The 22,269-nt window shown below is 37.3% G+C and overlaps 1 non-coding gene across 1 annotated transcript; it reads left to right on the top strand.

The window, feature by feature from the left end:
• Positions 1-2,501: 2,501 nt before the first annotated feature.
• Trnam-cau (transfer RNA methionine (anticodon CAU)) lies at positions 2,502-2,574 on the top strand. The gene has a single exon. It is a non-coding gene; the product is annotated as a tRNA-Met (tRNA).
• Positions 2,575-22,269: the final 19,695 nt, after the last annotated feature.

The following is a 22,269-nucleotide window of genomic DNA, read 5'->3' as shown; positions in this document are numbered from 1 at the left end:
TATTTTTTCTCTCTATACATATTTTTTGCGGACTACTGAAGAATGTGGTATTTTGGCTTTGGCGGTTCCATGGGAATCTGCTGAATCCTACACCGGAACAGGCGACGCAACAGAAAACTGTGACGATGACGCCAAAATGATTTATTTATTATATGTATGTTAATAGTTCGTCGTTCTAGAAGGCCGACCGGAGGGCCACAGAGGTAAGGCCAAGTCCAAGCTCAGATGGTTCGACGGCGTATACCAGGACATCAGGACCTTAGGAGTGAAACGTTGGAGAAGGAAGGCCACGAATAGGTCGGACTGGAGCGACTTGGTTGACCAGGCTGAGGCCCACCCGCGGCTATAATGCCAGAGATGATGATGATGATGTTAGTAGTAAGGAATGTACCTAATTGTAGGTACCTATATAATTGGCCTTGGTTGCCTAAAAATAAATGATACCTATTTAACTTAATTTAATTTAAGAATATTTTTGTGAAACTTCGTTTAGTGATGTGATAGGTTTTTTGAACGCGAATAAGTTAAGAAATAATATATTATAAGTCACATTGTACAGTAAGCTGCAGAGATTGTGATGCGGTTGTATCAGATTTCAAATGAAACTATTTCACTCCATTTTATAGAACTTAGGCCACATCTAGTTCACCCAACTCCCTGCTGCCGTCCGGTAGACAGTGCGGGCCATAAATTGAGAGGCCCTGTCAATTGCACGCGCCCGCCAATAGTTGCGGTCGCGGCCCACCGGCAGCATGCGACCGTTGCTTTTTGAAATTCGAACGCTTTTGTTTTTAACTCTCGTTCCGTTTTTGTTTCTTTATGGCCAGTATTGGTGAGGATACGTCCAATATTGCTGGTTGTTTTTAAAATTGGAGTGTTGGCAGTTTTCTCGTTTGGTCGTTTTTTGTTTCGCCAATTTTTGCTCTATCGGGCTGGATGGTTGACCATTAATGTATTGCGTTTTGGAATATACACGCTGTTGTTTATTTTTTAATTATTTTTTCTGCGTTTATTTTGTTGTAGCCATGCAGTAGTTTTGCCAGTAATTACCAAGTAGTTTAAGGGGGACGAAAGTGATTTCGGAATATTTCCTTATAGTGGTCATGATTTTGAGCGATAGTTAGATAGTTACATTTTATAATGTGAACGCTTTTGTGTTTTATTTTCTTTTTGATGAAATAGTATAAGACACAATGCAGATCTACTAATGATATGCAATAAAAGAAAATATTTAAGTTAAGTATTAATTATAAGCAACGGAGTTACATAAACATAAATAATAATAATAATCTTCCTCGCGTTGTCCCGGCATTTTGCCACGGCTCATGGGAGCCTGGGGTCCGCTTGGCAACTAATCCCAGTAATTGGCGTGGGCACTAGTTTTTACGAAAGCGACTGCCATCTGACCTTCCACCCAGAGGGTAAACTAGGCCCGTTTGGGATTAGTCCGGTTTCCTCACGATGTTTTCCTTCACCGAAAAGCGACTGGTAAATATCAAATGATATTTCGTACATAAGTTACGAAAAACTCATTGGTACGAGCCGGGGTTCGAACCCGCGACCTCCGGATTGCAAGTCGCACGCTCTTACCGCTAGGCCACCAGCGCTTCAGTTACATAAACATAAATATCTTTGTTATAAGGTAGGTAGGTATCTAAGGATTAGATATGAATATAAATAAATATGAATATGAATATGATATCCACGGGCCTTAGTTAGTCTGAAATGAATTATGATTAAGTAGGTGACAAAATATTTATAAAATAGGTTGACATAAAATCAATCATTAATGCTAAACAAAAAAAGCGGCCAAGTGCGAGTCGGACTCGCCCATGAAGGGTTCCGTATTTAGGCGATTTATGACGTATAAAAAAAAACTACTTACTAGATCTCGTTCAAACCAATTTTCGGTGGAAGTTTACATGGTAATGTACATCATATATTTTTTTTAGTTTTATCATTCTCTTATTTTAGAAGTTACGGGGGGGGGGGGGGCACACATTTTACCCCTTTGGAAGTGTCTTTCGCGCAAACTATTCAGTTTAGAAAAAATGATATTAGAAACCTCAATATCATTTTTGAAGACCTATCCATAGATACCCCACACGTATGGGTTTGATGAAAAAAAAATTTTGAGTTTCAGTTCGAAGTATGGGGAACCCCAAAAATTTATTGTTTTTTTTTCTATTTTTGTGTGAAAATCTTAATGCGGTTTACAGAATACATCTACTTACCAAGTTTCAACAGTATAGTTCTTATAGTTTCGGAGAAAAGTGGCTGTGACATACGGACGGACAGACAGACGGACAGACGGACAGACGGACAGACAGACAGACAGACATGACGAATCTATAAGGGTTCCGTTTTTTGCCATTTGGCTACGGAACCCTAAAAACATTCGAATTTAACAAACTGCTAAATCAGTATCATTAGCGATAACGATAAGTTAACTCGATATGTGTCAATAGAAGGTTATCGCTATTTTCGCATGTTTCAACATCGCCTCGGTGGCGCAGTAGGCAGCGCGTAAGTCTCATAATCTTAAGGTCGTGAGTTCGATCCTCACCCGGGGCATAGTTTTTGCATTTTTTTATTTTACTTTATTAGTTTTTATTGACAATGTAAATAAGCTTAGGTACTTATTTACATTGTCAAGTACAAATTACACGTCTTATTTTAATAGGCTTTATTTAGTACTATGTGTTTGTTTCCAATAACATTTTATTTTATAATATTTTTTTACGTTTTTTTTTACAATTTACTCCAAAGGAGCTCCTCTTTTGAAAACCAGTTAATTTGTTAGAATTTAAGTGATCATTAATTAATTACGTAAGGCATCGATTTTGATGTCATTTTACTGCCACTTTTATCAATTAGTGTAGGTACAGCATGGTTCACGCAGTGGAATTTGATGTTCTTTTTACCCGTTTTTTGGCTTAAGCATATTTTTGTAATGGTTCGTTTTGCAAAAGTATACTATTAGGTACACTATATTTTGTAGCCTACGTAATACAGAGTAAAAAGGCAGAATTTTGATAGTTGTACAAATCTCGAACTACCTAGTTCTTATATTTGTTTTGTTTTTTCTTTTTTTTTTGCATTTATTTGACAAACAGGCACCGAAAAAGGACATTGGGTACATTTTATCAATCATCGTGATCATTCCACGCAGACGAAGTCGCGGGCAGAAGCTAGTATTACCTATGTATGTATGTATGTGTAGGTATACTTTATTGCACACAGAAAAAAACACGACAAACACAGTTACAGAGTAAATTAAATACAACAAAGGCGAACTTCTCCCCGTATGGGATCTCTTCCAGTGAACCCAGCACAGCTAGTACTATAATTATGAATATGAAATAACTATAACAGCGTCGCCTCGCCTATTGCGGGCAATCGAATTATAATCCAAATCAATTGGCATGACTCACGCGGCAATATAACTGATTGCTGTGAGAATGGTGGCAGTGGCGGCTTATTGAAAGTTAGGTTATTGTTTTGACATATTTTATAGGCCAATTGGGATGACACGTGTTGAATTTTGTGTAAGTCTGGTTAAGTAGGTAGAAAATGAGCAATTTGTCACAATAAAGCGGACACAAAAAAAATGCAGGACCTCAACTTTTTTACCCCTTTTTGGAACTCCCAAAATGAAAAAGTACCATTAACTAAGGAATGTTTCTCGCGTTGTGTACGATTGTCAGACTTTGCCTGTCGTTTTTGAACATTTTGAACAACAAATTCCAATTCAAGTTTATTTTAGGTACATGCTTAATTCGGGGTCCCGTTGTTTACCATAAAATTTTAAGTCATAAGGTATTGTTTGTCATATTATCATTAGTCATAAAACTGAAACCGTTGACATTTTAGGATTCTCGTTAGGTTAGGTTAGGTTTGTTTTATGGCAATCCTGAAAACGGACGCATTTCTGAATTAAATGAATTATGACTAACGAAAATTCGGGCAAACAATACATTATGGCTTAAAACTATTTGGGAAGCAATAGAGACCCACTTAATTCCTAATGATTTAGCCAACTATGATTCCATCAAAACAATGCAAGTCGTCATCATCATCTTCCTCGCGTTGTCCCGGCATTTTTGCCACGGCTCATGGGAGCCTGGGGTCTGCTTGGCAACTAATCCCAATAATTGGCGTGGGCACTAGTTTTTACGAAAGCGACTGCCATCTTGACCTTCCAACCCAGAGGGTAAACTAGGCCCGTATTGGGATTAGTCCGGTTTCCTCACGATGTTTTCCTTCACCGAAAAGCGACTGGTAAATATCAAATGAGATTGCGTACATAAGTTCTGAAAAACTCATTGCAAAACAATGCAAGTAATAGTAGAAAAATGTTACGTACCTCCATAAATATCTATGATTGGCTGATGACTAGTTTCCAGCACATACCAAACGATGACTTCACCCAATCAAAGCATTGATCGCTTCAATCGATCCATTAGCCCCCAGTCATGACCAGTCATCGCTATATTTAGATCTAACCAATGGAAGCCCGTAATGTATTGGCCTTTGACTATAAACCCTGGGTGACAAACACAATTTAGTAATTGACCATTTTAGGATACTATTCATATCTTTGTTCCCATAAATATAATTATCAAATTGGTTTTTCAGAATGCTAATACAGTTCTCTACCAAACTTCTTTTCCCGTATTGACTAGTTATTTTTAGGAATTTTGAAACACTCCTCCATAAGGTATCTACTTATAACTTATAACAAAAATAAAATCAGGTAAACAAACGTTAAGCATTAAGGTTTCAGATTACGCAATAAAAAAAAAATTGTGCATTTTTTCACCTTTTTACAAAACATTAAATATCTCCGAAACTAGAAACCCTCATAAGATACCTTTTTCCGGGGAACGTCACATATTTGCATTAAGTTTTCAAGCTGAAATGATTAAGGTATCGCCCTCTGGCGGTATTCGTCCCAAATTCTTGGCGTCTAGGCGTAAGGCATTCGGCGGAGGTCCAAGCAGGGTACTGCTCGCCCTTTAGAGTTGGTCTAAGGCCTTGCATAGATCGCTAATTCCTGAAAAACATGAAATGTGTGTGTCAGTCATGACGAAAACATTATAATAGGTAGTGTTGAAAAACAAAATCTTGAAAACATAATAAAATAGCGGTCAAATCATCAAAACATGAAACCTTATAACATTGAACACTTTCACGTGGCTCAAACGTGGTGTAGTACGGCCCTACGGCCATTGATATCAATCGAATCGAACGGTCACCGCTATTCTTAGCCCGATATGTCGGCCAATGGACATCGAATGTTAGAAAATGCATCAAGTCACGCGCAGTACTCGTGCGATCCCAGTCAGGAGGTTCCGATTGGCAAGATAAGTGGACTTATTTATAAATATTATGGGACCATCTTGCACAAATCAACCTACTCGTAGCCCCACAGAAGCAAATACCTAGCACAATACATATTTAAACAAATGGTCAATCAACTATTTCTTGTTGTTATTCTGTCCCATCAGCGAGGAGACAATAGTAGCATAGATTGTTAGAAGAACTGCTGTACCATGTTCTACTAATATGCTCTGTAGATGTCCCATTATGGAAAGGTCTTATAACTACCATAAAATGCAAGTTTGGTTCATTTAAATACGAAAAACCTAGAATTTTAAGAGTGACTCAGGAGACCGTAACCCTATATTTATCAACGTGTGACAAGAAAAAGTTGATTAACCCAAATACGACGTACTTAAATAGGTACATAGAAAACATCCATAGCTCAGGAACACATATTTGAGATGAACACACAAATACCTTTACCAGGATTGGTAGGTACCTGAGACCAAAAAAGAGGGTTAATGCCGAGTAGGCAATTCGAGAATGGGATAGTTATACCTACATATATAAATGAGAGAAAATCCATCAAGTCTTGTAGGACGGTGTGATGTGATGATCACGTTGTGATGCCATTAAGATCAGTAAGGAGTTTCCGGATGGCCTTAATAAGTTGTCATGACTTCAATAATCAGTATCATTTGCTAAAGTCAAAAACTATGAGTAAACACTCATAGTTCCAAAAAATCGACGCTATTTATGTAAAACTGATCCTTGTATGTCATTTTCACTGTGTATTAAAATAGGCCCATAACATAGGCCCTAATATTTTATACAACAAAACGGAATAATGCAACGAGAAGGCACCTTGATAAAATAGTGATCGCCACCTCAGTGCAGCGCGTATGGCCGGAATTGGTTTAACCTCAATATTGATCGAGACAATGCAACAAATTCATGCACGAGTAGGGTTTGCAATCCGGATCCGAAATGTATGAAATTATCCGGTTCTGGATCTGGATCCGCGGATATTCCCATACATTTCGGATCCGTCGTGCAAACCCTATGCACGAGCAACTGAGTATTTTATTTATGATCATATTGATCATTGCCGTAACGTTGTGATCACTCCATGTAATCCTCTTAGTGACCTTAGTGTTAAAGGATTGAATGGGAAATCAAGAGATTTTATTTTAAGAGTCACACGAATTTAGGCGCCGCCATACACTCGATGTCATACACACTGGGACGACGAATTAAGCGCGCGCTATCCGCTCTGGCGGCGCGCGGCCCGGGACCGAGAAACATGGAACGACCTCCTTTTTAAGAAAAAGCGGCCAAGTGCGAGTCGGACTCGCCCATGAAGGGTTCCGTATTTAGGGGATTTATGATGTATTAAAAAAAAACTACTTACTAGTTCATGTTCAAACCAATTTTCGGTGGAAGTTTGCATGGTAATGTACATCATATATTTTTTTTTGTTTTATCATTCTCTTATTTTAGAAGTTACAGGGGGGGGGGACACATTTTACCACTTTGGAAGTGTCTCTCGTGCAAACTATTCAGTTTAGAAAAAAATGATATTAGAAACCTCAATATCATTTTTGAAAACCTATCCATAGATACCCCACACGTATGGGTTTGATGAAAAAAAAATTTTCGAGTTTCCCAAAAATGTATTGTTTTTTTTTCTATTTTTGTGTGAAAATCTTAATGCGGTTCACAGAATACATCTACTTACCAAGTTTCAACAGTATAGTTCTTATAGTTTCGGAGAAAAGTGGCTGTGACATACGGACGGACAGACGGACAGACGGAAAGACGGACAGACAGACAGACAGACATGTCTGACATGACGAATCTATAAGGGTTCCGTTTTTTGCCATTTGGCTACGGAACCCTAAAAAATACGTTTCCTAGTTTAAGTTTAAGTATCTGAATACTCCTAGCAGGGCTGGTAACCCATGGAGTTTATTACCACGCCTCCTTCTACTCTCTTGAAGGAGAGGCCATTTTAAGGGTCAATAAAATTAATTCTTTAAATATAAATATTATAATATAATCAATAATGAATGTAAATACTGTAAACAATATACTAAGCACGTGTTAACTTAATAAATGGCTATTCTGATTCTGATTCTGATACACTCGATGTTACTAGCTCTCATTTTAATGACAATAGAAATAACATGAAATCTGACATGAACATTCAAAGCCGGATTTTTCCAGGGCTCATTCGGCTAGTGTGTGATAATGACAACGTACTAATCCTAAAAATTGTGATTAGTTGTCACACACCAGCTAGTCCCAAATAAGGACCTAGTTTTTACGAAAGCGACTGCCACTTCATCTAACCGAAGGGAAACTAGGCCTTCCATCCAATCTCACGATGATTTACTTACCTACTTACTCACCGTAAAACTGACTGGTGAATATTAAATGATGTATCGTACGTTAAGTTCTGAAAAACTCATTTTTTTACCTGGGGTTTGAACCCGAGACACAAAATATATACAACAATGTACAAATGGCGGACTTAATGCCAAATGGCATTCTCTACCAGTCAACCATAGGGCCAAACAGAGATACCTTCAATTGGTGCAGAGAGAGAAAATATATTGAGTGAGTTAAAAAAAGCAAACTATACTTATAAATTACATAAATAAATAAAATATATATAAACTACCACATATTTATAAAATACATACTATAAATATAATAATGATGGATATTATTCGAACTCTTGCTTTAGCAAATGCTTACGTAACATCCGCTTGAAAGAAAACTTACTAGTAGCTTTTTTATATTGAAAAAATAAGTACATCATTCTCATATCATTTATCATGAACACATTATCTCAAATATTTATTGCAAACAATCAAAGCAAAATTTGTAGCTCAATAAAATACAAGATTTGAATTCTATCTTACGTAACAATCCATACAAACCAAAGATAACAGATATTTATACCAAGCAATAAACAAAATACCTTTGTTCCACCACTTTCCCTCAGATATGAAAATTTTAATTTAAAACACCTTAAAACTTATAGATTTATGACCTCGGCCGACTTTTAATTACCAAGTTTCGAGATTGGAGAAGTTTTACTGTAAATATTGGATCCTTTTTCTCCGATGGCTGAATGTTGGCTATAAAACATGTCGTTAAAGAACTGCTAAAGGGGTGAGATAAAACCGTCTTTAGAAGTCATCGGTAAAAAGGAGCATTAGAAAAGTATCGGGTATGAGACGCAATTTTACACTTCTGATAAAGCTAAGAAGCCGATATTTGGCATGATAACATTTGATAACTTAACTTTAATTTAAATGGTATATACTTAATGCATACATTTTGCGATCTGCTCATTTTACGTAGCCTGCACATTTTGCGACTTGGACATTATGCTATGTATCCATAGGTTATTAACGTACCTAGTCACTTCCCCGACACAGTAGACCTCTTTGTGGAAGACCCACGGAATACCCAAAAAATTGTGTTATCAAGTTCTATTATTTAAAAACTTATCTATTCAAAAGTTTTTTTTATATTTCATAAACTATTCAGTTTCAGATTTTCGTTACCCAATTGAGATTGAGATTGAGAAAATGAAACCCTATTTATATAGCATAATAATATAAAATAATAATCTGTCATTTATAACAACAACAATAATGACAATAACAATTAAATAATGAGTTATAAATAATTGCAAGCTATTATTTTTATAAATTGTGATGTGACCGTAATGAACAAATAAGTTGTGTGTAAATAATGTGTAAATAATCTCGTATTTATGTATAATAATCTATATATATAAATGCAAGTGTCCTGACTGACTGACTGACTGACTGACTGACTGACTGACTGATTCATCAACGCAGAGCCGAAACTACAAAAGCTAGAAAGTTGAAATTTGCACACTAGGTTGAATTTATAAAGTGTACAAGAGATAAGAAGCGATTTTGAAAAATTCAACCCCTAAGGGGGTTGAAAAGGGGATGAAAGGTTGTATGGGGTGCAAGTTTTATTTTAAGCTAGGAATTTGAAACTTTGTAAAAATGTACTATATTAAAAAACAAGAAAACTAATTTCTGCGTTTTCGAAAATTCATCCCCCAGGGTGGTGAAAAAGGGGTTAAAAGTTTGTATGGAGATCAAATATTTTTGTGAGTGTTGGACTTGAAACTTTGTATATGGGGATATTATTATAAGACAGGAAAAGTAATTTCAGCGTTTTTCAAAATTCATCCCCTAACAGGGTTAAAAAGAGGTTGAAAGTTTGAATCCATTACAAATGCTTTGAAACTTCTTAGAAAGACATAATAGCCGATGACAAAAAAAAGGAATTGCGACATTTTAGGTAATTCAACGCCTAAGGGGGTAAAAAAGGGGATGAAACTTTGTCCTGGGGTGCAAATTTTATTTTAAGCTAGGACCTTGAAACTTCGTAAAAGGGTATTAAATCAAAAAACAAGAAAACAAATTTCTGCGTTTTCGAAAATTCATCCCCCAAGGTGGTGAAAAAGGGGTTGAAAGTTTGTATGGAGATCAAATATTTTTGTGAGTGTTGGACTTGAAACTTTGTATATGGGGATATTATTATAAGACGGGAAAAGTAATTTCAGCGTTTTTCAAAATTCATCCCCTAACAGGGTTAAAAAGGGGTTGAAAGTTTGATCCATTACAAATGCTTTGAAACTTCTTAGAAAGACATAATAGCCGATGACAAAAAACAGGAATTGCGACGTTTTAGGTAATTCAACCCCTAAGGGGGTAAAAAAGGGGAATGTAACTTTGTCCTGGGGTGCAAATTTTAGGTAGTGAAAAAGGGGTTGAAGGTTTGTATGGATATCAAACATTTTTTCGAACGCAGGACTTGAATCTTTGTATTTCGGGATATTATTAAAATACAGGAAAAATAATTACAGCGTTTTGTAAAATTCATCCCTCAACAGGCTTAAAAAGGGGTTAAAAGTTTTAATCCATTACAAATGCTTTGAAACTTCTTAGAAAGGCATAATAGCCGATTACAAAAAAAGTAATTGCTACGTTTTTGGAAATTCAATCCCTAAGGGGGATAAAAAGAGGATGAAAGTTCGTCTTAGGGTGCAAATTTATTTTAAGCTAGGAACTTGAAACTTTGCAAAAAGGTATTAAATTAAGATACAAGAAAACTAATTTCAGCGTTTTTGAAAATTCATCCCCTAAGGTGGTGAAAAAGGGGTTGGAAGTTTGTATGGATATCAAACATTTTTTCGAACGCGCGACTTAAATCTTTCTATTTGGGGATATTATTAGAAGACAGGAAAAGTTATTTTAGCGTTTTGTTAAATTCATCCCCTAACAGGGTTAAAAAGGGGGTTGAAAGTTTGTATAGGGTTCAAATTTTATTTAAAGCTACAAACTTGATACTTCGTAAAAATGTATTTTATCAAAAGAGAAGAAAACTAATGTCAGAGATTTTGATAATTCGTCCCACGAGGTGGTGAAAAAGGGGTTGAAAATTTGTATGGAGGCCAAACATTTTTTTGAGTGCGGGACTTGAATCGTTGTATAAAGGCATATTATTAGAATACAAGAAAAATAATTTCAGCTTTTAAAAAAATCATCTCCTAAAATGGTTAAAAAGGGGTTCAAATTTTATTTAAAGCTAGGAACTTCAAACTTCGTAAATAGGTAGTTAGGTAGTAGGTTTTATTAAATAGAGGACATGAAAATCTTCTAAGGGGGTTTAGAGGGATTATATCGAGGACAATTTTATTCAGTTAGGGGCTTGAAACTTCGTAGGTTGTGAAAGACAAAGTCTCATGCGTTGTATAATATTAATAATTAACAAATGATTAACCGTCCTACCGCAATCTCTTGCTGCATAATGTTCTAAGCTAATGTAGAATATACAACCACCAATATACAAATCCACGCGTACGAAGTCGCGGGCATCAGCTAGTTGAATAATATGTAAGTTGTGACCTGTAATTTATCATTACCAATAAAGGATGTCTATGTCTATGTCTATGTTTATGTCTATAAGTGCAAAATTGGTATACAAGTGAAGGATTCAGTATTGGGTCAGCGATGATTGACTATACCTCTCTTCTTCCTCGCGTTGTCCCGGCATTTTTGCCACGGCTTATGGGAGCCTGGGTTCCGCTTGACAACTAATCCCAAGAATTACGTAGGCTCTAGTTTTTACGAAAACGACTGCCATTTGACCTTCCAACCCAGAGGGGAAACTAGGTCTTATTGGGATTAGTCCGGTTTCCTCACGATATTTTCCTTCACCGAAAAGCAACTATTTACATGCTTGAAGTCAAATGATATTTCGTACATATTAAGTTCCGAAAAACTTACGGTTATAACTGATGATTTGACTACCTACCTACCTGTAATTATAGTATACTCGTACTAGCTTCTGCCCGCGACTTCGTCTGCGTGAAATGATGATTGATAAAACTATTACCTATTGGTCCTTTCCCGGTTTTAAGCGTGAAGAGGTAACAGACAGACAGTTACTTTCGTATTTACTACAACTTCTCAGTTTTTGTCGGAAATATAATACGACTCTATGTATTCTGTCTGAGTAGTTAATGTATTATACAGATTTACCTAATAAGTACCTACTTAATGTCTTTATTTAATCTTTCAATAGCTACCTAGGTACCATATAAACATGATCCCATCGACGCAGTCGGATAAATTTCCCACTTGACCGCCTTTCCTATCACTCCAAGTTTCCGGAACTTTTTTTTAATTTATAGCCTCAGGGCCGTTATCTCCGATGGGGTTCCGTCGCCGTTTAATTAGGGGCCAGGAAATTAAAAAAAAACTGGGGTCGGTGGCTAAGTATTTGCTTTTCGTGGCTTGAAAAGTACGAGGGTAACGATATTATTAGTGTCTAAAATGTGAAAAACATGTAAATAAAATAAGATAAGATAAGATAATATTTATTCATTTAAAACGTATGCTAATTTGATTGATACAATGGTAATTATCAAATTTATGCTAATAGTAAGATATATTCCTAATAGGTACCTCTTCACGCTTAAACTGCTCAACCGATTTAGATGAAATTTAGTATGGAGATAGATTGAAGGTCAGAGAACTTAGGGTAGCTTTTATAAATCATCATCAGCATTCCATGCAGACGAAGTCACGTGCAGAAGCTAGTTTTGTAATAAGTACTTAACCCCAACTAACTTTGCTCCGTACCTATTTATTTAGTCAAATATAATTTTTTAAATAACACATTTCAACATGAAGTGTCAGCATAAATTTATCAGCTTGTAAAATTATTTTTAAATGGAACTTTTATTTAATCGCCATCTGTTTATTTAAACGGAAACTGTGGAATACATTTATAAACCGCCAACGTACTGTTTCCAAGTTACATCGATTGGTTTCGAGTTAATACGCTATAATGTCGCTAGATGGCGCTCCCTACGCCAAAATATAATTGAATTCTATTGAAAGTACTTGTTGTAAGTTGTAAGTCGTACTTAAGAGTAATTTTATTAAACTGTATTAAATAAAAAAATTAGAGTTTTCAATATTAAAGTCAATACATGATTACATTTGTATCATTTTGCATGCTTTGTGCAAATATCTACTCGTATAACTGCGCCATCTATCGGATTGTGGTAAAACTATCATCTATAGTGCTGTAGCCGGTTGCCATCGATCTAAGTAAATGTTGTGATTTAATTACGAAAGATGGCGCTGTATTTTAAGTTATCGGGGTACCTTTTCCCATCAAGGCAAATTTTATTACTTAAACCACAGAATAAATAATAGTACTAGATACAGAAGACTCACTCTCTAACAAAACGCGTCTGTTACAATCAGCACAGATATGGCCGCTAGGTGGCGACAGCGCCACGCGCGGCTTATGGCTTTCCCCAAAATTGGGGTGGAACGAATGTACTTTTAGCTATAGTTCGTTTTTTTGAATTAGAAAGAAGGTAAGCGATTTTGACACATCTTTTAAATGAAAAAGGCGTTTTAAAAATCAGTAACTATTACTTATGAAAGCGGAAGAATATAAATGATCGTATTAGATTCATAATTGTTACATATTTGCCATTATTTATTTTTAAAACGTGTTTTTCAATAAAAAGACACGTCAAGATTGTTTACCTTATTTCTAATGCTAAAAAAACGAACTATACCTGTATCAAAGCGACGAAATCGCGGAGTGAGCCACGCCTGCTTATTAAACCGACATTTTTGCAAGTAGCAAAATCATAATTACTTATATTTAATGCTAACTATTTATCTTACAAGTTTTAAAACTAAGTTTTTACTACAACCTACGTACTTACCTACTTATACCACAGATTATATAATAGTTCTTACGAACAGATACTTATCTCTCAAAGGAAACGCAAATACTACCTACCGTTTTAATACCTACACAAAAATACAATGGAGTGACCTTCAACGCGCCGCTCGCTCCCCGCACCGCGCGCACCGGTACCACGCTAGGGTTGCCGACGCTTAGAAATGAATATAAAAATAAGTATACCTACTTAAACTATATATTTTATACAAGATACCTACCTAAAATATAAGTTTTAATTGTCCAACTAGCATTAGAACTTGCCATATAAAAGCATAACGTAAAATAACTATAAGTATATTCATGAGCAAGATAAGTTGAAATACTTGAAATAAGTAATTATAATATTCCGTTTATGCGTTTTATTCCGACGAGTGACTGGGAAATATTTTAAAAGGTCATATATCTCCCTGCAGTAATCGCAGTGTTTACGCAGTTTTATAAACTACTTATATTGAGAATGTCTACTATACTATACTTTACTTTCTATATTTTCTATCGGAAGAGCAAAAACGGCTTTTTTAATTAATTTTGTTGTTTCTGCATCCATTCACACTACCTACATGCTGTGTTATTTGTTCGTGACGAAGACATTTCTTTCGCATACATTTTGGCATATTCGAGCGCGCGGCGATGCGACGTGCGTGCGTGAGCGCGCGTGGCAACCAACTGGCTTGCTTTTCTACCGTGAACGGGAACAGATTCGTAGGTATAAAACCGAGCTAGCGCGGAGAGTTCCATAGGCCTGCCTGTACTATTATTTATTCTGTGATATTGGACTGTACGACGTCTTTGGCGGTCAAAGTGTTAAAAGTTAAAACACTTAAGTAACCGACTGTACTTGGTACGAGACTATAGTATTGTCATTATGTATTATTATACTCGTAAACAGAGATTAATAACGAATCGGTTATAATTGACTTGCAAGATTTTATTATTTATTTTATTACAAATCAAGTTAATATAAGTAGCTACGTCAATAAATAAACGGGTGATTATATCGGAGAAGGAATGAAACAATAAGTGCTTATACTATTTTATTGATCACTTAAAATAAAATGTAAACATAAAACTCATAAAAGCTTACTGCTTTCAATGATTTACTGTCATTTTTGACTTACAAAACATAATGTCATTAAAACTGACAAACATTTTTTTAATTCCCACCAACTTATCAATTAATTAGACATAATTTACAATAAATAATACAATAAAATAGAAAATACACACACAGTTTTGGTGGGCATTGAATTCATCCTTAAAAATGTATATTTATAATTTAAATGAAAATTCGCTAAAATGATTGAGATCACTCAAATCCCTACTATAAATGCATTCAGAGAACATGACGAAGAAAACCAACCCTATTAACTATGATTTTAAAGTTAGGGTGCTAGAACCTGTTCGTCACCATTAACTTTAATATATGGGGTCCTAGAACAGCTCCTTGGGTGACCCCGTGAGTTTTTCAACTTCACCCTTTGACAAGTTGGTGGGCGATCGTTTTTTTCTCCAGCTCTTGAGTTCTCCTCATCAGGATTGCTTGCCGTTGTTGTAGCTGTTCTGCCGGCTCCAGGAGCTGGTGGTCTTGGAGTTGAAGGAGGGGGCGACGCCGGTTGGGGAGTGTGGAGGAGTCAAAGGCATCAGGTTGGTCGCTGGATGGTAGACTTTTGCGGATAGCGCCATTCCATCTGAAATGTAGAAATAAAGGTATTAAAGCTTTCCTTTTTACGATTAGACATTCTTTAAGAATGAGTTCTAAGATTTATTAATAGGTAATCAAAGAAGTATATAGAATTATACGATTGTTCGACTGGAAATAAAACTTCCCAGTTCACTGACTAATTACTTCAGTTATTGAGTTATTGAGTACTTCAGTTGTTGAGTAATTACTTCAGTTATTCAAAATTAACTATTTATTTCATATTTCAATGTATTAATTTCATATATTATTTTATAGTTATGACTGCCTTATACTAATTCAACTTTTACATGCATATATTATATACTTACTAGTAGAGTATGAGTGATTGGAGGAGTATTTGGACTGAGCTTCCTTTGAGGCAGGCATCGTGAGATCTGTAAAGAAGAAAGACAAATATAAGTAAAAGTGTATAAGGTTTAAAAATAATAAATTTTACTGGTTTACAATTAAATAGTGCAAAATGTCCAAGTGAAACTTTATTATGGAATAAACGCAATAAATAATAAGCGTTTGCTTAACCACAAATTTACGACACAAATTAAATTTTCCCCACTACAGTCTTAAATAAGTAACTGATGATTGACATAAATTATGATAAGAAAGTCGATGTTTTAGAGATGTACGCTTCAACAGTCATATATGCAATTTTTGTGGCATCATAATATGATGTTTATCAACAAATGTAACATATTATAGGTACTTATTGCTATTGTTTTTATGGAATAATATTAAAAGACGCCTAACCATGACTGCAACATTAAATACCAAAACAAAACCAACTTCATCACCTCATCTTTATCTCGTACCCGTACATCATATTGATTGGCGTCAGTATCGCCGAAAGATAGACATTAATAATAAATGAATAGCCGGCATTATGTCTATCTACCCGGGTTTCGGCGGGCGATATATTTTGGTGATAAAGGTAGCTGTTCTTGGGACGATTTAATTTCACAATTGCGATATTTTATGCATTCGTGTTAAATAAAATACCTAATTCTTAATAGCGTTATGAGGAAATTATGACGTTGCGTATTTTCTAGTGAGCTGTGTGTTAGTATGATTTTTTACTATTATTTATCAGATTAGTACTGCGTATATAAAAACCTACACCACAAATATATATTCCTCTTGCGGTGAAAACATGACTCGGTCATATTATTATTGTATTCTCAATTTCTCACTATCATGCGATTGACAGGCTGTCTGCATTACACCGGTGATAGGTTATCGTCGACGTATTACATGTGTTTATATGAGTTTTTCTTTCTTCTTAGGTTTAGTTTGGTTGACGTTATTAATCCCAATGATAGCTGATAAAGTATTAAATTCGCCTGTAAAAAGAGTTTATATTTGTAATTTATTATAAGTGATCAAACGAACTTACCTTAAGTGATGTTCGATCATTATTATATGAAGTGCTTCGTTCGAAGATATATAATTTACCATGTAGTATCTTTATGTTACTAGGCAACGAAACGCATTTTTAGAGCTAGATTTTAAAGCTGAAACAATAAAAAAGTTATTCCTTGTCTATGCATATTCTAGCTCCACAGACAATCTCACTTTTTATGTTATTCTTTCAGAGCTAAATCATCACAACTCCCAAGGGTAACCAGTAAAGGCCCTAGCCTTATTGGTCTGGGTTGGGTGGGTATATATCTTCGAACGAAGCACTTCATATAATAATGATCGAACATCACTTAAGGTAAGTTCGTTTGATCACTTATTATACTACAGTGCTTCGTTCTCGATATATAATTTACCATGTAGATGTTTAAAGCTAATGGGAGTTGTGATTTTTTACTAATCCTGTTAATGTCTTAATTATTCTTATTATAATTAAACAAATTATTAGTATTAATCAGCCTTTTTATTTTAACAAACTAAAATATGCTGCTCTCTGATATGTATGTAAAGGGCGATATAAAGAAACACGATGTTACTTCAATGGCGGTTTATTCTAAACTAAAAACATGGTCAAGCGCGAGCGGCATACCCACATATTCATATCTAAACCTAATAGTTATGTTTACCTACATGTATAGTATTGTGATATACTACACTACTTCCCCCCTTACCGACAGGTTCGATCTTGTACGTACCCAGCTGATTATCCATTGTATTAGGTCACCTGGAGATACTTAAGTTATTAACTAGGTCAGGCGAGCAACAGCTGTTAGATGACTCATGTCGGACACTATAAGTAAGAAGGAATGTGGTGTTTACATAATTAGGCGTTAATTCTTATTGACTAAGGTTATATTATAACAAACGTAAATTAGTTTAACGGTTAAATCTCAAAATTGCTAGGAGTAAGTACATATATTATGAAGTGAGCACTTGTAGGTAGATGCTGTACCTATTTACTCTCCTCTTAATCTAAGTAAGTACCTAGGTTTAGTAGGTACAATAAGGAAAAAAAAATGATGACTTAAAATTAATGGCAATTATTAACAATGGTAAGGTATCATAACACATGTTAAGCCAGTACCATATATTATAAGTACTTAGTACTAATAGCTTCAATCGAATTTAAATTTAAATAAAACGTTTTGTTTTATGCGAGTTGAAAAACAAAGCAAATTTTGCTCTATTACTTAGGCTATTGGTTCAAATTTCTCTGACAATTTCCTTATAATTTGTCAATGATATTTTTTTTTTTACCTAGGTATCTGTGTTTGATAATAAGGAACAAAGAAAAACAATTATTATTCGCATGTTTACGGATACACCTCTTCAAAACCGTATCGCATAACAGGCATGCGAGCGCGCATCGGTCTGGAGTTGGTGGCGGGTGGCGCTGGTGCATCCCCCGGGACCCTACAACCAGCCGCCGCCAGGGGAGCCACGTGAACGTCTGGGGTCGCGCCGTCATGGCGTGCCTCGCGCCAGCAGCTGGACTCGTCCGTCGGCGCCGCGCCAGAATCGTGGCGTGCGCGCAATTGATTTGTGTGCCGAGATATCATGCCTTCCTCTGTCTGAGCTTTAAAATTGTTGTTACCTAATACCTGTACAATCGTAGCCTCAATCCACTTATGGCCCTTACGAAAGTCTCTAGCCCACACTAAATCCCCGACTTCGAATAACCTACTGTTCTGGGGTCCACGAGCTATTTGTGTTTGCTTATTTTTTCCTACAGTGTCAAACAAACCGGTTTTGAGTAGGTCAAGTCTTGTTTTTAATTGACGCCCTAGCAACAGTGCAGCTGGTGAGTCGTCCGTGGTGCAGTGTTTAGTGTTTCGGTAATCTAACAAAAAGCGTTGTAAAAATTGATTAGGGTTAGTATTTTCTTTCGTTGCTTTCTTTAAACATTTTTTTATTGTACGCACCGCTATTTCCGCCTCCCCATTAGACGCGGGGTGATAAGGAGCTGACGTGACGTGCGTGACCCCATTTTTCATTAGGAAACTTGCGAATTGTTCACTACTAAATGGGGGTCCATTATCTGAGACTAATTTGGATGGAATCCCAAATCTAGCAAATAACTCCCTTAATTTATCTGTAGTTGCTTCGGCCGTTGTGGTTGTCATTGGGAACACTTCTATCCATTTCGAATAACTATCTACGACTATAAGGTATGTTTTCGCATTATATGACAAAAAATCTATGTGTATTCTATCGAATGCCTTCTTTGACATAGTCCAAGGCACTATGGCTACTCGCGGGGGTGCATCCGCTGTCTCTGCACAGACACGGCATGAGTTGCACAGCTGCTCGATGTCCAGGTCTATCCTAGGCCACCAGACGTAACTCCGCGCGATGCTTTTACACTTGACAATGCCTAGGTGTCCGCCGTGCACCTCGGCCAGCACTGCCGCCTGCAGCGCTGCCGGCACCACGACGCGAGAACCCCATATGACACACCCACCTTCTACGTTGAGCTCATCTCGTCTTCTATAATAAGGAAGCAGGTCGGCTACCACTCCTGCCTTCGGCCAACCTGATTTAACATACTGTGACACTAGATTAAGTGTTTTATCAGCGGCAGTTTCCCTTTTGACGTCGAGCGCGCGAATCGGGAAATTATTTTCTATAAATTGTACAAAGCTACAATCATCGCTCGCGTCGCTTTGGTCAACTATGGGTAACGGTAAGCGAGACAGTCCGTCTGCTATGTTGTCCGCTGATTTTACGTACTCAATGTCATATTGGTAGCCCGACAACAGTAGCGCCCATCTTATGAGCCGCCCAGCAGCGGTGGCTGGAATGTCTGCCTTAGACCCAAAAATGCTTACCAGCGGACGATGATCTGTGCGCAGGGTGAACCGCCGACCATATAAGTACGTATGAAATTTTTTTATGCCAAAGATGATGCTAAGTGCTTCGCGGTGAATCTGGCTATAATTTCGCTCGGCCGCATTAAGCGCTCGCGATGCATATGCGATGGGCCGTTCACCCTCCGCCGTTCGGTGCAGTATGACGGCGCCAACCCCCGTCTGGCTCCCGTCACAACATAGAATCAGTGGTAGCCTCTCACTGTAATGGGTTAAAACTGGACTATTCGTTAATGCAACCTTGATTTTCTTAAAGGCTTCTTTCTCCGGTTGGCCCCACTCCCACGTCTGTTCCTTTTTTAACAATCGGTATAAAGGCGTCAAAATGTCTGTGAATCCTTTAATAAATTTCGAATAAAAATTAACCATGCCCAAAAAGGCTTTAAGTGTAGACGTGTTTTCGGGTGCCGGAGCCTCCAATATGGGCTTAATTTTATCATTGTCTGTTCTTACCCCATTTTCGGAAATAATGAAGCCCAAATACTTTACTTCTTTGGCGAAAAAGGTGCATTTCTCTTTGCGCAATGTTAGCCCCGCGGCTTCAAAGCGATTTAGGACACTCTTTAAATTTTTAATGTGATCGGCTTCACTATTTCCCGTAATCAAAACGTCATCCTGATAAACTGTCACGTTGGGGATTCCGGCCACTACCTGTTCTATGACGCGCTGAAATATTGACGCTGCCGACGCTACCCCATATACTAGTCTGTTATACATGTATAAACCGCGATGTGTGTTTACTACTGTGTACTTTTTTGAATCTTCGCTGAGTTCGATTTGCATATATGCTTCCTTCAAATCCAATTTTGAAAATAGTTTTCCCCCATTAAGATTATTAAACAGCTGTTCGGCACGCGGAAGTGGATATCTGTCTACTTCTAACACGGGATTGAGGGTGGATTTATAATCCCCGCAAATTCTGAGGCTACCATTGTTTTTGACAACAACAACTAAGCATGAAGCCCAGTCAGAGGAAGAAATCGGCGTAATTATACCTGCACGCTCCATGCGCTCAAGCTCGGCGTCGACGGGCGAGCGCAGTGCCAGCGGTAGAGGGCGCGCGCGTCGGAACACGGGCTGCGCGTCCGGCCGCACGCGTAGCGTCGCGCGCGCGCTCACATGCCTTCCCAGGGACTCGCTAAATACGCGGGAATGTTCGCGCGTCAATGCTGACATATCTAACATCACTTCACTGCACTTATAATAAATAATAAAAAAAAATGTTATTTATTTAGGTATAAACCCATTACATTTTACAATAATACAATAAAATTAAAGCTAGGTATACTAAATCTAAAACTAAACAAGTAGGTAGCTACTAATTATTAGGTGCGGCTGACATCTGCATACAACCTGCTACTGTATGAGTAGACAGTAGCAGGTTGTGTACACCACATTAACAATACTGTTCGTCGATTCACTCACTCTCCCGACAAACGACCAGTGCCTTTTACGCATTATAGCATAAAAGTCATCTACTCTGTTCTCGGCGAACATACCAGACGCACTACACCGCCACGGTAGCCGTAACATTGCACGAAACGCGTTGTTGTACTGTACTCGGAGTCTGTTGAACGATCGTTTCGTGAAATGGTACCACAGCTGACTAGTGTAGAACGCCTGACAGTATGCCTTGAACAGAGTTATTTTGGCTTGGTCAGAACAGTGAGCAAACCGACGCGCCAGCATGTTGCTTCTCATCGCTATAGACCGCCGCTGTCTTTCGAGATCGTCATCGTCTTTTAGTCTGTCTGTCAAAAAGTGCCCTAGATACTTAAAATTATTAACAAACTTTAATTCTGTCCCGTTTAGCCTAACGGGTGGTACGTTATCTGGGCCCTTATCATATTTAAAAACAATCAATTCTGATTTTGTAACATTGTATTTTAGTCCATGATTTGCAGCATAACGCTCACATATCGACACTAATATCCTCAGACCCGTGATAGAGGGGCTCAACAGCACCATATCGTCCGCATAGCTAAAGTTGTTGGCACATACGCCCGCGACATGACACCCGACGGCGGCGCTGCTGAGCTCCTCCATCAGGTCGTTCATGTAAAGGTTAAACAGCAATGGCGATGTCAGTCCACCCTGTCTAACTCCACATTGCAACTTATACGGGTCCGAATTGGCATCTCCCCATCTGACGCTATTCATCTGGTTCCCGTACCAGTATCTCAACAGATTTGTTATTTTACTCGGTACACCTGCTTTTGATACTTTATCCCATAATAAATTATAGTCAATAGTATCAAAAGCACGGCTTAGATCCAGAAAACAGCCGTAAACCGACGTCCTTTTCTTAAGATATCGGTTTACGACATTTTTAAGACAGAATATAGCCATATCTGTTGAGAGACCCGGACGGAACCCAAACTGTGCATCGTGTAAACGTATGTGTTTGGTCAGTATCGGGTTAATTAATCTTTCAAGAACTTTTGAGAACACGGTAGCTAACGAGATAGGTCTGTAGTTAGACGGGTCACTAAGATCGCCAGTCCTGTTTTCAACAAAGGGAACCACACTCGTAGTCATAAATTCATCAGGTAGGTAGCCATGCTTTAAACACAAATTAAATAATTGCGCCATCTTAACATGCAATAATGGGCCCCCATACAAAATGTGTTC

The sequence above is a fragment of the Cydia amplana genome, chromosome 19 (assembly GCF_948474715.1).
Source record: "Cydia amplana chromosome 19, ilCydAmpl1.1, whole genome shotgun sequence".
NCBI lineage: Eukaryota > Metazoa > Arthropoda > Insecta > Lepidoptera > Tortricidae > Cydia > Cydia amplana.
This window is presented reverse-complemented; position numbering and strand designations above follow the sequence as displayed.